The sequence below is a fragment of the Mastomys coucha genome, unplaced genomic scaffold (assembly GCF_008632895.1).
Source record: "Mastomys coucha isolate ucsf_1 unplaced genomic scaffold, UCSF_Mcou_1 pScaffold8, whole genome shotgun sequence".
NCBI lineage: Eukaryota > Metazoa > Chordata > Mammalia > Rodentia > Muridae > Mastomys > Mastomys coucha.
This window is the reverse complement of record NW_022196914.1, coordinates 42,157,147-42,177,238: the sequence shown is the minus strand read 5'-3', so window position 1 is coordinate 42,177,238 and position 20,092 is coordinate 42,157,147. Positions and strand designations below refer to the sequence as shown.

The 20,092-nt window shown below is 39.4% G+C and overlaps 1 protein-coding gene across 3 annotated transcripts in view; it reads left to right on the top strand.

Annotated features, from left to right (window-relative positions):
• Adgrv1 (adhesion G protein-coupled receptor V1) overlaps positions 1-20,092 on the top strand; it is a 543,529-nt gene that overhangs the window by 426,917 nt on the left and 96,520 nt on the right. The window lies entirely within an intron of this gene.

The window sequence follows — 20,092 nt, the reverse complement described above, 5'->3', positions numbered from 1 at the left end:
CTCCTGATCTCTTTCCTAGGTTTTCTAACTCCAGGGTTGTCTCCCTTTGTGATTTCTTTATTGTTTCTTTTTTCATTTTTAGATTCTGGATGTTTTTATTCAATTCCTTCACCTGTTTGGTTGTGTTTTCCTATAATTCTTTAAGGGAATTTTTGTGTTTCCTCTTTAAGAGCTTATACCTGTTTACCTGTGTCCTCCTATATTTCTTTAAGGGAGTTATTTATGTCCTTCTTAAAGCCCTCTATCATTATCATGAGATGTGATTTTACTAAATCAGAGTCTTGCTTTTCTAGTGTGTTGGGGTATCCAGGGCTTGCTGTGATTGGAGAACTGGTCTCTGATTATGCCAAGTAGCCTTGGTTTCTGTTGTTTAAGTTCTTGCCCTTGCCTCTTGTCATCTGGTTATCTCTGGTGTTAGCTGGTCTTGCTGTCTCTAGTTGTAGCTTGTCCTTCCGGCAAGCCTGTGTGTCAGTATTCCTGGGAGACCAGTTTTCTCTGGAAGTAATTTGGGTATTGGGAACTGTGGCATGGGGTCAGCTCTGGGGTGCAACCAGAAGGATCCTGTCCCAGGCTTTTCCTTGGTTCCTGTCTCCTGATGATTCTGGACAGGAAGCTCTTGAGCCAGGAATTTGAACAGAAGTGGTCTTACATGTGCTCACAGGTGTGTTGGCACTCCTGGGAGACCAGCTCTCTCCTGGCAGTATTTGAGTATGTAGTTCTGTGGCGCAGCATCAGCTTTGGGCACAGACAGGGTAAGGCAAGTTTTGAGAGCTCTTTTTTGAACTTTTTTAAGCTCTTGCCCTTGCCTCTTACCATCTGGTTATCTCTGGTGTTAGCTGGTCTTGCTGTCTCTTACTGTGGCTTGTCCCTCCTGCAAGCCTGTGTGTCAGTACTCCTTGGAGAACATCTCTCTCCTGGCTGTATTTGGTTATGGAGCGCTGTGGCACAGGATCAGCTCAGAGCTCAGATGGATACTGGAAGCAGAAATACTTGAAAGACCTAGAGAAGCTTTGTGAATGTCTCTTCCTGACAACCTTACATGACAGTAAAGGATAATGCCTCACAAACACTTTCATCTGCTAACTAGTGCAGTTAATGCTGAATAATAGAGATAGTGATCCAACTCTCTTTAATTTTATATCTCATTAATATGTTTGACTGATGAAGTGTAATCGTGAAGCAATTCTATTATGTTGCTCCTGCTTGATTCTTTTAAGATTCAATATTTGTATTCTTTGAGAGTTACGTAAAATGTGATCATGCTGACCTTCTACTCCTAGTTTTTTTCTTCATAATAGATTCAATAGAGTCTATGCTTCTAAATAAAATGCAGGAAAGCCTCTTAAAACTTAATCATTCTTAGTAGTTGCCCCTTCAGTCAGTCTCTTTGTTGGTTGCCTTTCTTGTTTAATAGTTATCAGAGCTGCTTCTAATTCATCACTGTGACTGTTCTTCCAATGGCTAGGACTTAGGAAGGATGAGCTGTAAGTCTCCTTCATTTTTTTCTACCCCCTTTTAGCTATGTTAACAAATCTCTATTTCTGGTTCTCCGGGGTTGGAACACATAGAGAAAGAATAAAAAAAAAAAAAAGCAGGCAGGAAAATACTGGCATATTTATTTAGTTGGTGCAGTCATAAATTGGAAGCTATCTTTTAGAAAATTCTTTGATATTTGTAGTCTCTAACAACTCAGTAATACATGCAGGCTCTCTCTGCTGAAACCTTCTGACCCTTCTAGAAGGTTCTTTGGGAACAACTAGAACCATCTCATTCCAACTTTCTCTTGCACAATGCACCACAAACATGTTTGTGAGACTTTGCTCGAGTAAACTTTTAAAGTAGGGTTAGTCATCCCAATGACCTTCTCTAGCTTGCTGCAAGACCAGCCTGCCTAGCTACCCGTTTCTATTGAGATTCTTACTTAGGTGTTAACACCAGAGCTGATTCTCCCTGCAACTCCAGGGACTTACTGAGTATCTGCAAGCAGCACAGTTGTACACCCTCTTCCCCTAGCCCCTCAATCTCCCACCTCTCCACCTCCATCCTAGCCTTCTCTTTCTCTCCCCTTCTCCCCTTCCCCTTTCTCTTTTTTCTTTTCTTCTCATTCACCCTCCCCCTCTTCCACTCCTTCTTCCTCCCCTCTCCCTTTTTCTGCCCCTTTCTCTCTCCCCTCCCTTCTCTCCCTCCTCCTCCTAGAAAAATGAGACAGGGATTATTTAAACTCTCTGCTCTCTGTTCTTTGGTTCTCCCATTCTCCGATTGTCCTGTCCTCCGATTGACTCATGAAGGTTTTACATCCAACCTCTTCAAAGACCCGCAGTTTCACAACTTTCTGCAATCTGTCACAGTGTCTCCCTTCAATATCCTTGCTACTGATGCCACATGCTCATCAACAAAACTTCATTTTAACAATTTTTTTTCTGTGTAGAACACTGTAAGTATGTAAGTAAAAATCACTAAAAGTTGCAGCTCCTTTTAGTTTCTTCACTAATTTTCTAACTCCAACACAGAATTATTTTATCAGAGAGCAATTCAGTCAAGCCACTCAGGGGTGAGTGACATTAACTAGCTTATAACCAATTTAAAACATCCAGGCTTATTAGTGTAGCTTTCATATTACAACAAACAGTTGTACATTTTTCTTTTCTGTAATAGAAACAAAACAAGCAAGAAAAAAGCAAAACAAACAAACAAACAAACAAACAAAATACCTAATACTGAGCCAAAAAAGATTACTGAGCAAAAAGATTACTATATTTTTCAGTGTGCTGGAAACCAAGCCCAAGGCCCTGAGCATGCAAGCAAAAGCTATCTATTGAATTCATGTCCCCAGAAAAACATATTTTGGGGAGAGCTTTGCTTTAAAGGCTTAGTAAACCAGCAACTCTTTCTCCATTAACAAAATGTGTACATGAGACAACACTAGCTTATCCCTATGAACTTTAGTAGTAAGCAAGTACTGAATTACCCTCAACTTTCACCCATTTGGTTGCTCTTAAGAATGATATAACTTCCCTTCCCAACACTTATGTGAGAATCTTCCAGTAAAAGAATGTAGGAGGTATATTAGTTTGGAGGAACTCATAAGTTGACCTTGAAAGTTTTGGTAAAATTGTTTTTCTGAAGTGTTGGTAAAATAACTGAGATGAATTACTAAATATAGAGCCTGTGAGTTTTGAGGGGAACATTAAATCCTAAGGTCTCTTTTTGAGATAATGATGGGTAATGAGCGTGGAGGTGGACACTGAATTCTTCTGTTGTTTAGAAGGTGGCTCGGAGGTATTGACGCTTGCTTCCAGCTCACGTAGTTCGGTGTTTCCTGAGGGTGACTCAGAACTTACATATTTGCTTATGGCCATTTTGCAAAGAAGTTGTAAACTCTGTGCTGAGTAGATTTTTCTCATTTAAGACCCAAGCAAATTAGTCCAGCATTTCAAAAAAGAAGTTAAAATTTCAAACTTGCCACATGGAGGGCTACTTACAATGATGTACCCCCATGTGAGATAGATCAGTTAACTAGTTAATTAAATGCATGTTATAGAATCATCAAATATTAACAGCTGTTATCCTGAACATTCATTCAGAATCATCACAAATATTATCATTCAGAGTAGTTATAAATAGCTTCTGCTTCGGCAAATACTGAGATTTGAAGATAGTTATAATGAAATAAAATGGATTCAAATGGGAAGAATGTCAACCTGAGGCAGGTATAAAATCAAATCTCTTTTGCCTCTTAATTATTTTTTAATATGCGTTGGCATTTTGCCTGCATATATGTCTATGAAGGTACCTGATTCCCTAGAATTGGAGGTACAGGCAGTTGTGAGCTGCCACGTGGGTGCTGGAATTGAACCTGGGTCCTCTAAAAGCAATGGTCTTATTTTCTAAGCCATCTCTCCATCCTCTCAACTATTTTTTTAACTTTTTAAAATTAATCATTTTATTTATTTACATCCCAAATGATGCCCCCTCTCAGCACCAGAGTTCTTCTCCCTCCCCTCCACCCCCGCTTCACCCCTGAGAGAGAGCTCATATATGTCCTTGGTGGATGGTTTGGGGTTTTACTTAAAATTTTGTGGTAACAGAGCCTTGCTGTTTTGCACAAGTTAGCCTTAAGTACCTAGCTTAATAAATCCTCCAGCTTCACTAGCTGAATAGCTAGGGCTAAATTATTACTAAACCTATCTTAATCCTAAACATCTGAACTAATGGTAGGCCGCTGCCTGCTAGTAATTTTATTTGTCCAGTGTCTTGATACTATTCATTTGATAATGGTTATTCCAAAACTACAGAAGAACTGGCCAGTTTTCCTTCCTCTTTCCCTTTGGATTTTTAAACAAGTGCAAATGTTAAGATCAGTGAGTTGACACTGAAAGGTTTGTTTTAAAGAGTAAGCCATCCAACTTGTGCATATGTCATAGCCCGATTGCCATCTTTTTTAAAAACTTTCTCCTAAAAAGAGAATATATGGGATAGTATAATCCCCAAAGCTGTGTCATAGCATCATCTACTGAATGGATTTTGTGCTATCTTTAGCTGATAGCACTGAAGAATATGCATCACATTTCTTTACAATGTAATTTCATGACAACGGATAGGTACATTGCTATGTGTTTATCAAGAAAGTCTAGCATTAAGATCTAGACTTTTGTAGAATTTGTTTGCTTTCTTAGGGGCTTTCTTAGGTTGGTAAGTTTGATTCATTAAAGGCTAATGAAGGGAAGTAAAGGTGCAGGGCAGTTTAGCTAGCTTCCTTCTGTGCATTCGGAGCTCTTCCTCTCAGTTTTGATCTATGTGTTGTATCTTGTCTTTTCTTCATTGTGTTAAAGTGTCCTGGAAGGAAATATTGGCTCAGTAACTGCCTCCTTCCTTCCTAATATAGCTGTGATCCCTAAATTGTCTGACCCTTTTGAAATCCTTGTATGATGGACTTTTCTGCAAGATTACCCTTCTTCATCCAAATTGCATCGGGTGCTTACAAAGTGATGTTTCTTTCCAGTCAGTCTTTCTAAAATTAGTAAACTATACAGTCCCTGTATCTTTTGACCAATCTGGCATGCATTTTAATTCTGTGTATTTATTAGTGCTGGCCTCTGCCTCCAGTCTCAGTCTACACATACACAAATCTTTGGCCTTGAAAGTTTTATGGTCCCAGAGGAACAAAGATTAATCATAATTATATTATCTTCCTAAAAAATCTTAAGCCCTGCTTCCCTTTAAAAGTGCATACCACAGATGATTCCTGAAGCAACAGGAAACAAAATTGATTTCGTTGTTGTTGTTGACCATTGAGCTTCCTTTGTCATTGTCTCGAAAAGGGAACATAGCACCCCCAAGACTGTCAAACCCATTTTCACATAAGACTCTTTTGTTTGGGATTAAAGGTGTACGCCACCACTTCCTGGCTCACATGACTATTAAAGAGACAGATTTTTTTTTCTCAATTCTTTATCATTCTTTCCTTGGTAAGTTCGATTTCACCATCTACTTTCTCTGTACACAGTAGCCCCCTCATTGTTTGGGGGGTTCCTATGGTACCTTAGGTAGCACGCATTTAATCCCAGCACTTAGGAGGCAAAGGCAGGCAGATTTCTGGGTTGGAGGCCAGCCTGATCTACAGAGTGAGTTCCAGGACAGCCAGGGCTACACAGAGAAACCCTGTCTCGAAAAGCCAAAACCAAACCAAAACAAATCAAAACAAAACCCAGTAGGCAGGGTCTAGGGTCTACAGGCAAGCCTGTCCGCATCACAGTTCACATTTGTAAGACTCTGCTTTCTTTCTATCATTTTGTGAAGTTGTTGTGTTTTTCTGCTGTTAATTCAGAATGCTTACAACAATGTGGGTTTGGATGTCTTTCTATCCATATATGAAAGCAGTTGGATTAGCCTCTGTTAAGCTGGGTAGGCATTAGAATCTTCAAACAAAGATTAGATACCAAGTATATCCACTTCCCAGGCCCCTTCCCACAACACACTCAGGCAAAGAGTCAGGAAGATCCACCTTGACCCCATGGAAGATTTCTTAATTTAAAAGGGCATGACACCCTCCCAAATGCCATATGTATAACATTAAGGAATTTACCTCAAGTGAGAACTTCAACAAGTGCTATTTAATTAATATTAGATCATGATACATTTTTTAAAGAGAAGAAATGAAGAAAGTTCATTTGAACCATCCTTTGATTTTTAAAGTAGATCTTTTACCATTTGTGTTTTAATCGTGTATTCATGGGGAATGCTTAGAAATCAGTGGTTCTCTCATGTTCTCTCATTTTCTCATTTCATTTCACAGCCCCCAAGTCCTATTATTGAAACTAAGGGTCTTGGAATAAGAGGAATCTCCTGTTGACAAAACCAGATTCCTCAAGATAAAATAGTATTTGACTAAGGCCATGTGGGGCAGGGCCTCAGTGGGAGGGCCTTTACAAGTGGCAGAATGTCTGGAATCACTGTTCCTTCTGTGTGCCTTCATCTTATCTCTAACCAAATAGAGCACATGATGTTGTGTGAGTTTTATTTTACAAATATGCAGTGTGTCAGTCAAAGCTGTTTCATGGGAGGAGCAAGCGCGGTCTAATCGAAGTCATTAATACTGAGGTTTAACCTTGGAGGCACACCATGTTAAGGGTTTTATTATATGATTTATTGTATTTGATAACCTCTGAGGATTCACAAAGTGAAATAAAGCCTATGGAACACTTTCTTTTTAAGGGATTTTGGATAACCAGTAGAATATCAGTTGCTTTTTACCATGGAGTCTGACTTATTCTCCAGAACATCAGTATAGCACTGGCCTGGGAGTTTAGAAACAAGGTGCCGAGAAAGCTTCAGTGAATCTTGCCTTGTTCATTTGTTTTTGAAATTTTCATTTCATTACAATGTTTTTTCCTTATCTTTTCCTCCTCTAAACCTTCCCATAAACCTCCATGCTCCCATTCAAAATCATGGAATCTGTCATCATTAATTATTACTACATGCACATATGTATTTGTATATACCTCTATATTCCTAAGTAGAACCTGTCCAGTCAATGTAATCTTACTTGTATGTATGGTTTTGGAGCTGACCACTTGGCACTAGACAACTAACTGTGTTCCTCTTTAGGATGAACAATCTTTCCCATTCCCTCAAATTGGAAGCAGGTTTCAAAGGAACTTCTGTGGAAACCCTTGAGTCATATGAAAAGCAGCAAGGTTAGACGCTGACTCCTCTCCCTGCAGCAGAGGTGCTCTGGGTACAGGCAGATGATCTTACTTGTATGAGTGTCTCAAGTAGAGCTTCTAAAGGTGTCTAGATTTGAGGAACTCAAGAGTGAAAGTACCAAGCCTTGAAGGGTCTCAGGCTCTATGCTCAGGAAGTCTGCCTTGATCAGCTGGAAGACTATTTTTCCAGCAAATTCAAATTTTCTCCTGATACACATGCAAACATGACAGATAATCTCCTCGATACTGTTTAATGCCTTTCCTTTTCAATAATGCATAATCCTAGTCCATATAAGAATATTCCATAAAGATCATATTTGTATTTTATTGAGGACCTATGGTGTGGATCTAAGTCTGTCTCTCTTACTTTGCTCACATTGCGTGCCTATCAGATCAGTGTCTCTATTCTGTTAATTTTGTATTTTGGGAAAATGAGGTATGGAAAAGCTAAGTGTTAGCCGGACTCACAGAGATGATAAGAGGTCCAAGATTATTCCAAAAGGTGAAGCCCCAGAGCCTGCATCTGGGGCATTATTCTCCTAGAAGCAGGAATAGCTCAGTCTGCTCGTAAATGTGTTTCCCTTGTGTTGCTGTAACCAGACACCTACAGAAATCCTTTTCCTGAAGAAAAGGTTTATTTGAGTCCTTGGTTGGTCTGCAAGAGTCCCAGTCCACAACTGCTAATAAGGTAATACGGAGTGGCTTGGTGCAGGGTACCAGAAAGTACCTAATGGCGGAAGACTATGCTTGACACTCCTCACCTACCCACAAAGCTGGCTAAGAAGACTGGCCAGATCCAGAAGCACCGGTAACCATTAACACTAGCCCTGCTTTCACCATCCAAGGCCCCGAGATACCACTACAACCTGGTTCTCAAGTGTTCAAACACATCATCAGATGTGGGGGACATTTCAGACTCAGGGCAACAGTCAAGAAATGCTTTTGCCCACTCCAAGCTACATCCTCAACAGCAAGGTCATTCCTTGTGTATAGATGAAGAAAAAGTAGATACTTGGCATCTGTCTTTCTATATGATAGCCCGTTTAAGCTGTGTATCTGAGGACTTTTAAATGTCACTTCTGTATCTGTGTGATTCAGTCACTTAGGTATTCAGGTTTCAAAAAAAACATAAAATGTGTTGCTTCTCCTTCAACACTAGGAATTTCCCAAAACGCGAATCAAACTTCATCCTCTGTCCTCTTCACGTTTAGTTTCACTGTTGCTTTCTGAAATTAACGCATGACATCTCCTCAATTGTCCTAGGTATTGTAATCTATAGTTAACTTATTTGACATTTCTAAGATCTTCAAATATTGGGAGAGTTTCATGGCATTTTATAATACTCTCTTACTGTAGGATTTTTTTTTTTAATTTAAGATCAAGAGATCCAGTTCCTGGTTCTAGGGAAACTGTATATCCACACGCTGAAGAATGAACCCGGTCCCTGATCTGAGTGAGGAAATTCAAGTCAAACAACAATGAGTCTTAAATATAAAGCTCCAATCTAAGAAACTGCTGCAGGAAAGGCTGGAAGGCTCCCATGTAGCGAAGGAGAGAGCAGTGGGGAGCAGCCTACTAAGTGGAAAGCCTACTAAGTGGAAGGAAGTCATGCCAGACTTGTTCACCTACCAAGGCCGAATAGCCAGAATTTGTGACAGCTGAGGTGATAGTAAATATTTATCATCTAGTTATAAAATTATCTTTTAAAAATGTGAATAGACATTTCTAAAAGAAGACATTTAAAAAAAAACAAACATGTAAAAGACTACTGTGTGTTTGAGAAGCTAGCCAACATCGGTAATTATCATGAAAAGTCAGAACCATGATGGCATATCATCCAGCTCCATTTAGCAACTGTTTAAAGAAGAAAAAAAGAGACAAGAAATGGTAAATGCTGGCAACACTTGGACAATACTGGCAATGAAGCCTATAGTACAGCCATTATGGAAAGTGATATGGAGGTTCCCCAAACTAAAACTCTAATGCCACATGATGTGGCCACTTCACTACTCGCTTTATATTCCAAGAAACAGAAATCAGCTTATGGAAGAGACACCTTCACCCCCATGGTTATTGCAACACTATTCACAGAGGCTAAGTTTTAGAATCAACCTAAATGTTCAACAGTACATGGGTAGATGAAGAAAACAGAACACTATGCATCTATTTAAAGGAGAAATCCCTTATTTTACAGCAGTGTGAATGGATGTAGAGGACACTGTATTGAGAAAATTAAGCAAAGAATATAAGGGCTGTTAGCATAGAACACCCTTGTGTAGGAAGTCTAATGTGGTTGAGATTTTAGAAGTAAAGAATAGAATCACACATACCAGAGCCTAGGAGGGAAGTGGATGGGGAAGGTCAGTGTGGTTGGTCAGTAGATGCAGATGTACAAGTACAGAAGAGAGGAAAATTCTGGTGTTCTGTTATACAGTAAGACAAATACAGACACCAGTGTGTTATATATTTCTAAATAGCCAGAAGAGATTTTTTTAGTTCCTCCCATGAGGAAATGATAAGTATATACAGTAAGTAGCTTTTCTGTTGTGCCTAAGAAATACCTGAATTGGCTATTTAAGAAGAGACATTTCTCTGGCAATTTCTTCTGTAGGTTCAATGTCCTCACATCATTGTGAGGGACCATGACAGAGAGTAACATTGAGAGTGTAGGTAGGAGGTAGAAGGAGCTGGGTAAGATGGATTTATTCCTCTCACCCTCTATCCACTCAAAAGGCCACATGTTGACTAGTTCATATCCTAGTAGTATGAATGACTCCTATTCCTCTTATAACTACATCCCTGAAAACCAAGGCACCCATCACTGCCAACCTTTAGGAGACATTCAAACCATACACAAAGAACAGCAATGTGTTGGGAATGTAATGGGTATGGAAATTACTCTCACTGGATCCCTGTACAGTACATATACATGTGGAAACACAATTATAATTATTATGCCTCTAAAAGCAGACAACTTTTTAAAATTCATAATATCAGGTTTGAAGTGAATTACCACAGAGCTGACTGTTAGAATTGAGACTTAACTATCTCATTTTCAACTTGAGATCACAACTGTAAAGTGGGAGATTGGGTACTCAGTCCTGGGGAGAGTGAAGTGGAAGTAAGCCAGGAGAATGCCCCAGACACTGTAATGTGCTTACTATTCTATAAAATCTAATTAATTAAAACCTGAGTGATTCCCCTCCTCTTTGAAAAGTCAACAACCTTCACTCTGAGTTTTTGCTCCTCAAACATGTCCATCATTGAGTAGCCCACAGTGACACCCTTGGAAGGACAGGCCCACTTATGCTTCCTTTTCAGGCTTTCCTACACAGGTGTCTTATGAGAACATTTGCTAAAGATCCCTTCAAAGCCTACAAACTTTGTGTAAGAAAAAGGAAATAACATTTTTGATAACATGTCACATGGATCTTTTTCTTCTAAGCCATCTTTATTGAGTTTATTGAAATCCCAGATTTAACATCAAAGAACAAAAACAGAACCTGCAAAAAATGGGTTTAAAAATATAAAATTCCAAATGTTATTGTACTTTTTGAGATCAGAAACTACTATATCCTGCCCATGTATTGTGTACTTAGCTTCAATAAAGCTGTGTGAATGTCAAATGCCCATTATCCGCAGACTTCCCCTGAAATCAGATTGGGTGGAGAGGCTGTAATACAGGTATGGATGGATAGATAGACAGGAAGACAGACAAATGAGAGATAGATAGATAGATAGATAGACAGACAGACAGACAGACAGACAGATAATGATAGATAACAGAGATGGATAAATATTTGTAACATTAATGTATTTTCAAAATTACTTCTGTAAATCTTTTTTACGAAGTTATAAAGACCTATCATTTTACCATTATCAGACACAAGAAAGTATCATGATTATTCAGGAGCCTGGTAAAAAGAAGTAACAGCAAGGTACCTTTGAATGATCTAGGACAATGACATTTTCCAGTGCCAAGTTGTTTGGTTTTATAAGAGAACATGGAGCATTAGTTCGTGCAAAAATAAGAAGTCAGCTTGACCTTTTTCCTGATGACTTCTTAAGGGGCCTGATTCACTGGAAACTACCTGGAGCAAAGTTGGCAAGCTCTGTCCAGCTGATGTGCACATGTCATTCCACTCAGGGAACAGTTGGCTCAAAGCTGAGTGCATTAAGATTGCCTTTTAGAGCATCATAGCATTCAGACTGTTTTGTTATCAACTACTTTAGTGCTTCAAGCATATCACCCATCGGTGATAACTATCTGTGCATATGTATTTTTCTTTATTATTGAGACTGATGAGGGCAATTGTATTACATACATCCTTATCTTTCTTTCCATGATCTTTCCAAATACTGCAAATGTGAGGATATGTGACACATTTAAAATGACCTTCAGTCTTTCCCTTTGGTCCTCAGGCTTCTTTTTTGGGGTGGTTGTCAATGTAGCTAACAACACCAGCCAGAGAACAAAGGCAGGCAAGGTGCTGATATGCCTCTGCATGGTGAAGAGTGGTGGTTCTCAACCTTCCTAATGCTGCCACCCTTTAATACAGTTCCTCATGTCGTGGTGACTCCCAACCACAAAGTTACTTTTGATGCTACTTTGTAACTGTGATTTTGCTACTATTGTAAATTATAATATAAATATCTGTGTTTTTCAACGGTCTTGGAAGACTCTTGTGAAAGGCTTGTTTGACAGGCACACTCCCAAAGTGGTTGCAACCTACAGGTTGAGAACCACTTAATCAAGAGCCGTGCATTTTTGTTGCTGTATTTTGTTTCCTTATTTATATTTGATGTTGTTTTGAGTGAGAGTTTCACTATAGTCTGAGTTGCCTCATGCTCACAAGCTTCCTTCCTAAAACTTCCAAGTGCTGCACTTAAAAGCACATGCGTTCCCCTCTCCTCCTAGCAAGAGCAAGGTCTTGTAAAGAAACGTATGTGAGCTTGGTCTGGAAGCTTTTGTCTAAGTCCTTGTTGAGTTCAAGCGAGGCCTGAGCTACAGATTGAGAAACCCTCTCTGGAAGACTACCACCAACAAAGCTATGTTCTCTCCCCTTCTTCATTGCGTACTCACTGGATATGTTTTAAGTATGGCCATTGCGTTACTTATAAAATCCCACCAAAGCCAGTTCAAATGTAGAAGAAGGGATGTGGTTAGGAGAACTGTAACCTCCGCATTCATGTGGATGTTCTAGAAATAGGGAAAAATATCTAACAGTCTGGAATTAGCCCAGGAATCAAGGTTGTGTTCTGGGTCTCAAAAAATATTTCTCACTTCTGGGTTGTTACAAATATCTACACTACCCTCGCTCACACATGCTCCCCAACTTTCTCTCATACACGGAGAACCACTGAAGCTGTGGAGCTGTGGGAGAGTGAGAGTTGCTCTCTTGAGATGTGCTTGCACCGGCCCCCATCTCATGAGCATGCACCAGCCCCCAGCATGCCTTTCCTTCCTACCCCACCACTCAGCTTAATGTGAGCTTCACTCTTCCTGCAGTCAGAATCTCAGCCTGCAGTTTTCAGCCTCTCCAATCCCTGCTTTACTTCTTTCTGCTCTTTTTCTTCTGAGTTGTTTAGGCTGTTGGAAGCACCATAGCTCTGAGATGCCTGGGCTGATCCGGTCCCACTACTGCTCTGATAAAAGAGAGGCGATGATTAATTTGCTCACTCTGTTTAACTACTTCATGGCCCAGTAGGGGCGAGCAAAATGTTCCTCCAGCTTTTATTTTATATCTATGTCCACATCTATCTCTCTATAAACATGCAGAGGAAGAAGAGAAAGGGGAGAAGGCATCCTGGAGATCTTGTAAAAGCACAGGCTCTGGCCCTGGAGCTCTGTATGGGTGGAGAGTTGGCTTGTTTCACAAGTTTCCAGTCGGTGCTGATACTCCTGTTGAAAGAGACGTGGTTCAGAAGCACTGTGCATCCATTGTGGTTATGACCCCCTACTGGACCATAATGTAACAGCTTTCTAGGCGCTTCCAATATACCTAGTGTATGGTTAATACTGATATATTGGTTGGACTTTTATTGAGCTGGGCAGACAAGAAATATTGCATTCTCTCAACATGCTTTTAGGTGAATGGCTTTCAAAGGGTGCTAGGACCCAAACACAAGTCTAACTGTGCAAAGCTCTCTGTAAAAACATTTCATAAATGGTTCCTTTCGTAAATGGGGTGTAGGTATATTTATCACTATCATTATTGCAGTTTGTAACTATTTTTCAAAATCATAGGTGATACTGAACATATTAATTCTCACAGGCAATTTGACCTTTTATAGTATGGGTGGCATTTCCCTTGTACAGGCAACAAAGCAAGTAAATTGTACTGTTTTGTGTCTAATTCATGTATTAATGCAGTGTCCTATCTTGCATGTAGCAATTACTGCTATCAATGGTAGTGGCTAACTAAGATTTAAGATAATCTCAATTGTGCAAATATTTCAGTTTAGAAAGATACTCTACTCTGATCTCTTAAGTCCACAAACCATCCCAATGAGGCACTCTACTTTGTAAGGCTTACCTGAAATTTAATCCTAAGATTATTATGGTTTAAAGGTTAAACTTTATGTAAGTTATGAGATATGCATGTGCAAAGGAGGAGTCCAAAGCAGGAGGATTACACACTAGCAAGCAGCATGAGGTACTACTGAGTAGCAAACCAGAGTCCTATTGTGGCTCACAAAAATCCCAAGGGCCAAACATGGTGACTTTAATCCCATCATTCAGAAGGCAATGGCACACTTTGAGAGTTCCAGGCCAGGCTTGTCTGTCTACTGAATTCTAGTCCTGTCTGAGCTTCTTAGAGAGATTCTGTTTCAAAAACACATTACACAACAACAAACAAACAAAACCAGCCAAAATAAGTAAATCTTAAATATTAACTAAAATGCATTTTAGAATTAAGTTGATTATGAAACTTACTATACACTTTATAACACAAATTCAGAGTAACATATTTTCTTGCTGTACAACTACTTAAATCTAAAATATTGTTTCCCCTAACTCTAAGCCTAAAACAAGATAAAATAAATAGGCAATTCATTTATAGTAGTTTTATTATTTATCCTTTTCCCCTGTCATTTCTGATGATCTGGGAAATGGGTCCATCACATTAATAAAAGCATCCCTGCATATATAAATCTACAGGTGAATAAAAATGTGTATAAAATAAAGTCATCATGCTTGGAAAGAAAATAAGTTGTCCATAAATGCAAAGAAATGTTGAGAACATAAGTATTGACTCATATTTTATTTAAAAATGATATGCATTTATCAACATGGTGGATAACATCATTATTCTTCACCTGATTAAGCCAGGAAACAGATATACTTCATTTTCTAAAAGTGAAATTGTTTCCAATAAGGATAGTTATTTATCCTTGTCCAGTATTGAATATCCATGTTCTAGATTGATTATATGTTCTGTGAATTTACAGAATAAAACAGACAGCTCATCTCCATTACTTTCTAAATACAGTAAGTGAATTTACATGTTCAGAAGTAAAAGATGGTGGAGACAAGGGTGACTTTTGCTATGGATGCCATCTCTGAAGATGTACTGAGAAAAGCTACCACAGGAGATGGGCACATGAGCCTGTGAGCATCGCTGAGATGCAGAGAAGTACTTAGGCTTTGGACACTTCTTACTCTCACATCCCGTCTCATTACCTGTGTGACCCAGATGTCAGCCAGCTGGATGTCTTCAAGTGTCCCAGCCCACCGGGGTCAGCTTGTTCTTTAAAATATAATTTAAATGAGCTCAAGCCACAATCTTCAGTACAGTGAGTTCCGTGTGCCCCTCCCAGAAAGGTCAATGACTCTAAGCAGTGTGTCTCTGAGCTGCTGCTGCTTCCGAGCCACTCAGGAGCTGACTTCACACTGACAAAGTGGAAGATCCACACCACAGGCATCCATGTTTGTGAAAGCTGAGTCAGGTGGCACATGGGAAAATGGCTCGGAAAGCATAAAGAGCTGCTGGTGGCAGGGAAAGCCTCACTAAACTAGAAAGTGATCTCAAGCTCTGTGAATGCTGAGGGGGAACTTGGGAGAGGAAAATCTGAAAATAATGAGATGCGTTTGCTTGTTGCATTTGGTTAAAAATAGAAGAGAGAGTGGCGTCTGACAAGAAACATTAGCATGGTTTAATAATAAGAGGGGGAAAACTATCAAAGTTTAAAAGGGAAAACTAAAATGTTATGTGATTGTAAAAACCTAAAACACAGAAGAGTGTCCAATGCCCTGGAGGGAGAGACATGAGAGTCCTTTGAAGCTGTTGAGCTGGGAATTTAAAAAAAAAAAAACATGCCTTGCTAATCCTTTTTAAGAAAGGAAGGAAGCCCACATGGCCTTCATCTAATTTCCTAGTTTCTGCCAGATCTCTTAAAGCCGTGGTTGCCAGCGTGTTAGTCCACTGCCCTGATGTGTGTACACGACTCTGTCTCCTTAGCCTTCCATTTCATTTCTTCCAGCATTTGTTCCTAGCTTAGGAAATACTCTGCCATAACACAAGTTTCCTATTGCCTCATATCCCTTTCATGAGACCAAATACTCAGAACTACCAGGATTTAGTTATTTAGTTGGAGGGGGAAGAAATTCTGATTGGCTAGATTATTTTTTAAAAGAATAAGATACAGTTCATTTATCTTTGGCCCTTTTTAAAATATATGTTATACATTTCCTTATACCCCAGTAAAAATTCTATTGCTAGAAAATTAGAAGAATGCTAAATTTTTTAAGTTAAATACAGCCTTAGATAAGAAATTGAGACTGTGTTATAATTCAGAATATGCAATAACTTAGCATTCTCCAAACTCCTCCCAAAGGCCAAATTACAGGAGTGGCAGGTTCTATCTGCCATCTTCCCGTGAGATTTACTCTTATAGTCCTTGAAGGAACTCTGGCCAGATCAAGTGTTGCAAACATGGCTCTGGCAGAACTTGTCCTTCTCTCTGATTTTCTCTGCCTTGTTAAAACTGTTAGGTTACTTACCTAAAGCTAGCCACCAAGGTCTAGTCCCTTAATTGGCCACTTCCACCTCCTGATGCTGACTACCAAGGTTCAGCTATCAAAATATTAAAGTCTAGGAATCAAAAGCCCCCTTTAGTTCACCTAATTAACATGCTCAATCAAAATATACCACCACATCCTAGCCCATTACAAAACAGACTTCCCCCTTTTCTCTTCTTAGAAATTACACCTGCAAGGCTGCTATTTTTCTCCCTGTGGCAGAGAGCTGTCGCTTTAACTTTTCTTATCTACTTAGTAAAGGATATCTCTGTGCAAATAGGTGTTTGGGCATGGTTTGTGCCTAATTTGGGGGCCAAAGGGAACCCCTGTTGTGTGTGTGTGTGGAGGGGGTTCTCCTTTAACCCTGCTTCATTTGCAAGTGTTTGTGTGTCAGAAGTGTTACTGGATTCCCTAATCAGTAGTTCCTGACGCAAATCCTTGTATTTGTTGGAGGGAAGTGGATAGTGTTTGCTCAGCCGGACAATTGTTTGCAAAGAGAAGGGTCTTACAAATCACAGCTAGAGAGGACAGAAGGAGGAGTTGCCAGTCAGATGTCAGGGGACCAAAGCACTGCTCCTTAAAAATCCAGGCCCACATTGACTGTGTGGGTGGCAAAGGTGGGCACTTCCAGTGGCCTGCCATTCATGACAGGTCATGTGAGATAGGGTTCTGAAGAAACAGAGAAGGAAAACTTTAGGACTGTGCCTTTGGATTTTTCCCATGAATGACCCATTACAGCAAAGTCACACAAGGAAGGGGTCGAGGATAGGAGGTGTCTTGAAGCAGCAGCATTTGACCTCTTTTCTCCTGAGATGTGCTGCCGACAAGCCCAGTTATCTCTGACCTTCTGGAGGTCTACTTTGCCTGTGGACCAATGAATCATGATGTTCATTGCTATCTAGGGCACAGTTTCCAAGGATTAGGAAATTCTGCAAATAGACGGCTCAGCCTGACTATTGGCTGCTGCTGGGGAGTGTGGGTGTTGGCCCCCATTCTGCATCTACTAATGTCATAGTACTCTGTTTTTATTATTAGATTTTATTTATTTCTATTTATTTATTATTATACACCTGGCTCACACCACAATAAATTCAATACTCATCCCTAAATTCAATTGTGATGATAGTTTTCAAGTAAAAGTGGAGCCCATATGTAATACCATGCATGTGTATTGTCATCCTTCATCAGTACCTGAGATCTACATCTATGATCTGTCATTCAAGTGAAAGAGAGCTGCTATTTGTTGGAAGCCCGTGTTAATAAAAAGAATCAAAAGACAACAAAACCACCGCTTTTAGTACAGAAACATGTTTACTATCAAACCACTAATGTTTGTTTGTTTTATCTAATCATAGGTCTTTGACCTAGACAAAATAGGCCTGACTGAATGAAGTTAGGTACAGAAGGATTCTGACTTTATGACATCCAAATTAAACTCTAAAACAAGGGAATTCGTCATTCTGACATTCTTTTGTGAATGCATAATATTTCAAAACATAACTTAAAATGTGACTTGTTTATGTCAAATGAACATACATCATGTGCATTTGACTAAGGCACTTACAATGCAGCTGAGTTTAGACTCTTTTATTCTCTATTTAAAGATTTATTTTTATTTTAATTGTATATGTGTATGTGTACCTGTATGTGTGTATATATGGGAGGTACCGTAGTTTGGTTTCTACCACTGTTATAAAATACCATGATCATGTGCAACTTGGGAAAGAAAGGGTTTATTTCCCCTTGCAGGTTAGAGTCCTTCATGAATGGAAGTCAGGAAAGGGACTCAAGGCAGGAACACAGATGCAGGAACTGGAGCATAGACCACACAAGCATGAGCTCACTGTCTTGGCCCCAAGGATGCTCAGGGTCTGCTTTCTTCTACAATCTAGGACCACCTGCAGAGGGGTAGCACAACCCATATTGGTCATTAATCAAGAAATTTCCCTACAGACTTGCCTACAAGCAATCAGGAGTCACTTTCTCATTGGAGGTTCCTCTTCTCAGGTAACATTAGCTTGTGTCAAGTTGACCAAAAAAAAGTGGAATGTAGGTGTCTACAGAAATCAGAAGAGTTGAGAAGAGGACATAGGACACTCTAAAGCTGCTATGACAGATTCTTGTAAGCACCCCAACAAGGATGCTCAGAACCAAGCTTGGGTTCTCTGTAGCACAGTACGTTCTTCCAACTGTTGAACCATCTCTCTGGCTTCTTCATTTAACCTTTCAGTAAAGACTCCGTTTTCCCCAGTTGCAAGAACAAGTGTTTAGCCAACTATCTAGTTTTGTATTTTGGTTTGTTTGTTGTTTTTCCAACATAGTATTTTTATTGATTATTTGGAAATTTCACACAATGCATCCTGATCATGCTGGCTTCCCATTCCTCCCAGGTCCACACTCACACCTTTGTGCCCTCGCCTAAATATACCAAGTCCAATTTGTGTTCCGCATATGCTCAGTGGAACATGATATTTTAAGATTTTCTTCTAAACATATTTTCCCTTTCCTTTCTTCAGAGTTTACTATGGCTACAATATAATGTAGATTTACAAATGTTAAACATCAAAAATTGGAGGAAATTTTCTCCAGGAAATTGGAGAAAAATAAGAAACACACTCTCAATGTCTCAAGAAGTTTCCCTCCAAAATGAAAGTTTTCATCTCAGAGGAAACTATGTTACAGCAAAACCAAGATAGTGTCAATACCAGGGTAGAGAATCCTCAAATTTGTGATAAACACTGTATGTGCATGCACATGTATGTTCATGTATGTGTGGGTTCACATGTGGAGAACAGTGGCCATCCTTAAGCCATGTTCTTCATGGCCTGCACATCTTCTATGTTGAGACAAGGTTTCTTGGTGGCTTATAGCTTGCCAATTGGGCTCGGCTGGCTGGCCAATAAGCCCTAGGATGTATCTGTCTCCTCTCCAGGGCTGGAATGTAAGCACATATCTTGTTTTTATGTGTGTGCTGAGGATCACAGACAGGCCTTCACACTTTCCCAGAAAGTGCTTTTCCTCTGAGCCACTTCCCCATCCCCAGCCTTCATCTCCCAGCATGCTCTCCAGGGGATGTTTAGGAAGACTGAGCTAGTGAAAACAAGATGAAGAAATGGTTTTTCTTAAGTCTAGAAATGATGGTTTAAGAAAATTTTTTGTTGTGTTTAGTAAACTAATTCAGTAAATTTTCATAACTGACTTCTACTGCAGACACCCTTTTAACCTTTATTTTAAAAATAAATGAAGTCGGGCTGGTGAGATGGCTCAGTGGGGAAGAGCACTGACTGCTCTTCGGAAGGTCATGAGTTCAAATCCCAGCAACCACATGGTGGCTCACAACCACCCATAATGAGATCTGACGCCCTCTTCTGGTGCGTCTGAAGACAGCTACAGTGTACTTACATATAATAAATAAATAAATCTTTAAAAAATAAATAAATAAATAAATAAATAAATAAATGAAGTCATAGTAAGGCTAAATATTCCTAATGTCTGTTATTCAAAGTGCAGTGATATGCCTCAATATGACTCTAATTTTGAGGTCCAAGTGTACTAACTCTATGCCTTCCCATACCCATTTAAAATGACATACATGTACTCTGAATCTCTGAGGTATATAGAATGCAAATGTTGACATACTTATTTGGAAACATTCTTATCTTCCCAAGAGACAGACTTACTACAGAATCCCTCAGTGAAGTGCAGACAAACCTGTAGCTTCTTCTCTTTGACGACTTTAGTCTGTTAAACACAAAAGTTACTCCATACAAAGAGTTAGTGCAAAGTGGTGAAGGGAGTAAATACTTATATATACATATATATAAATACTTGTATATACATATATATAAATACTTATATATACATA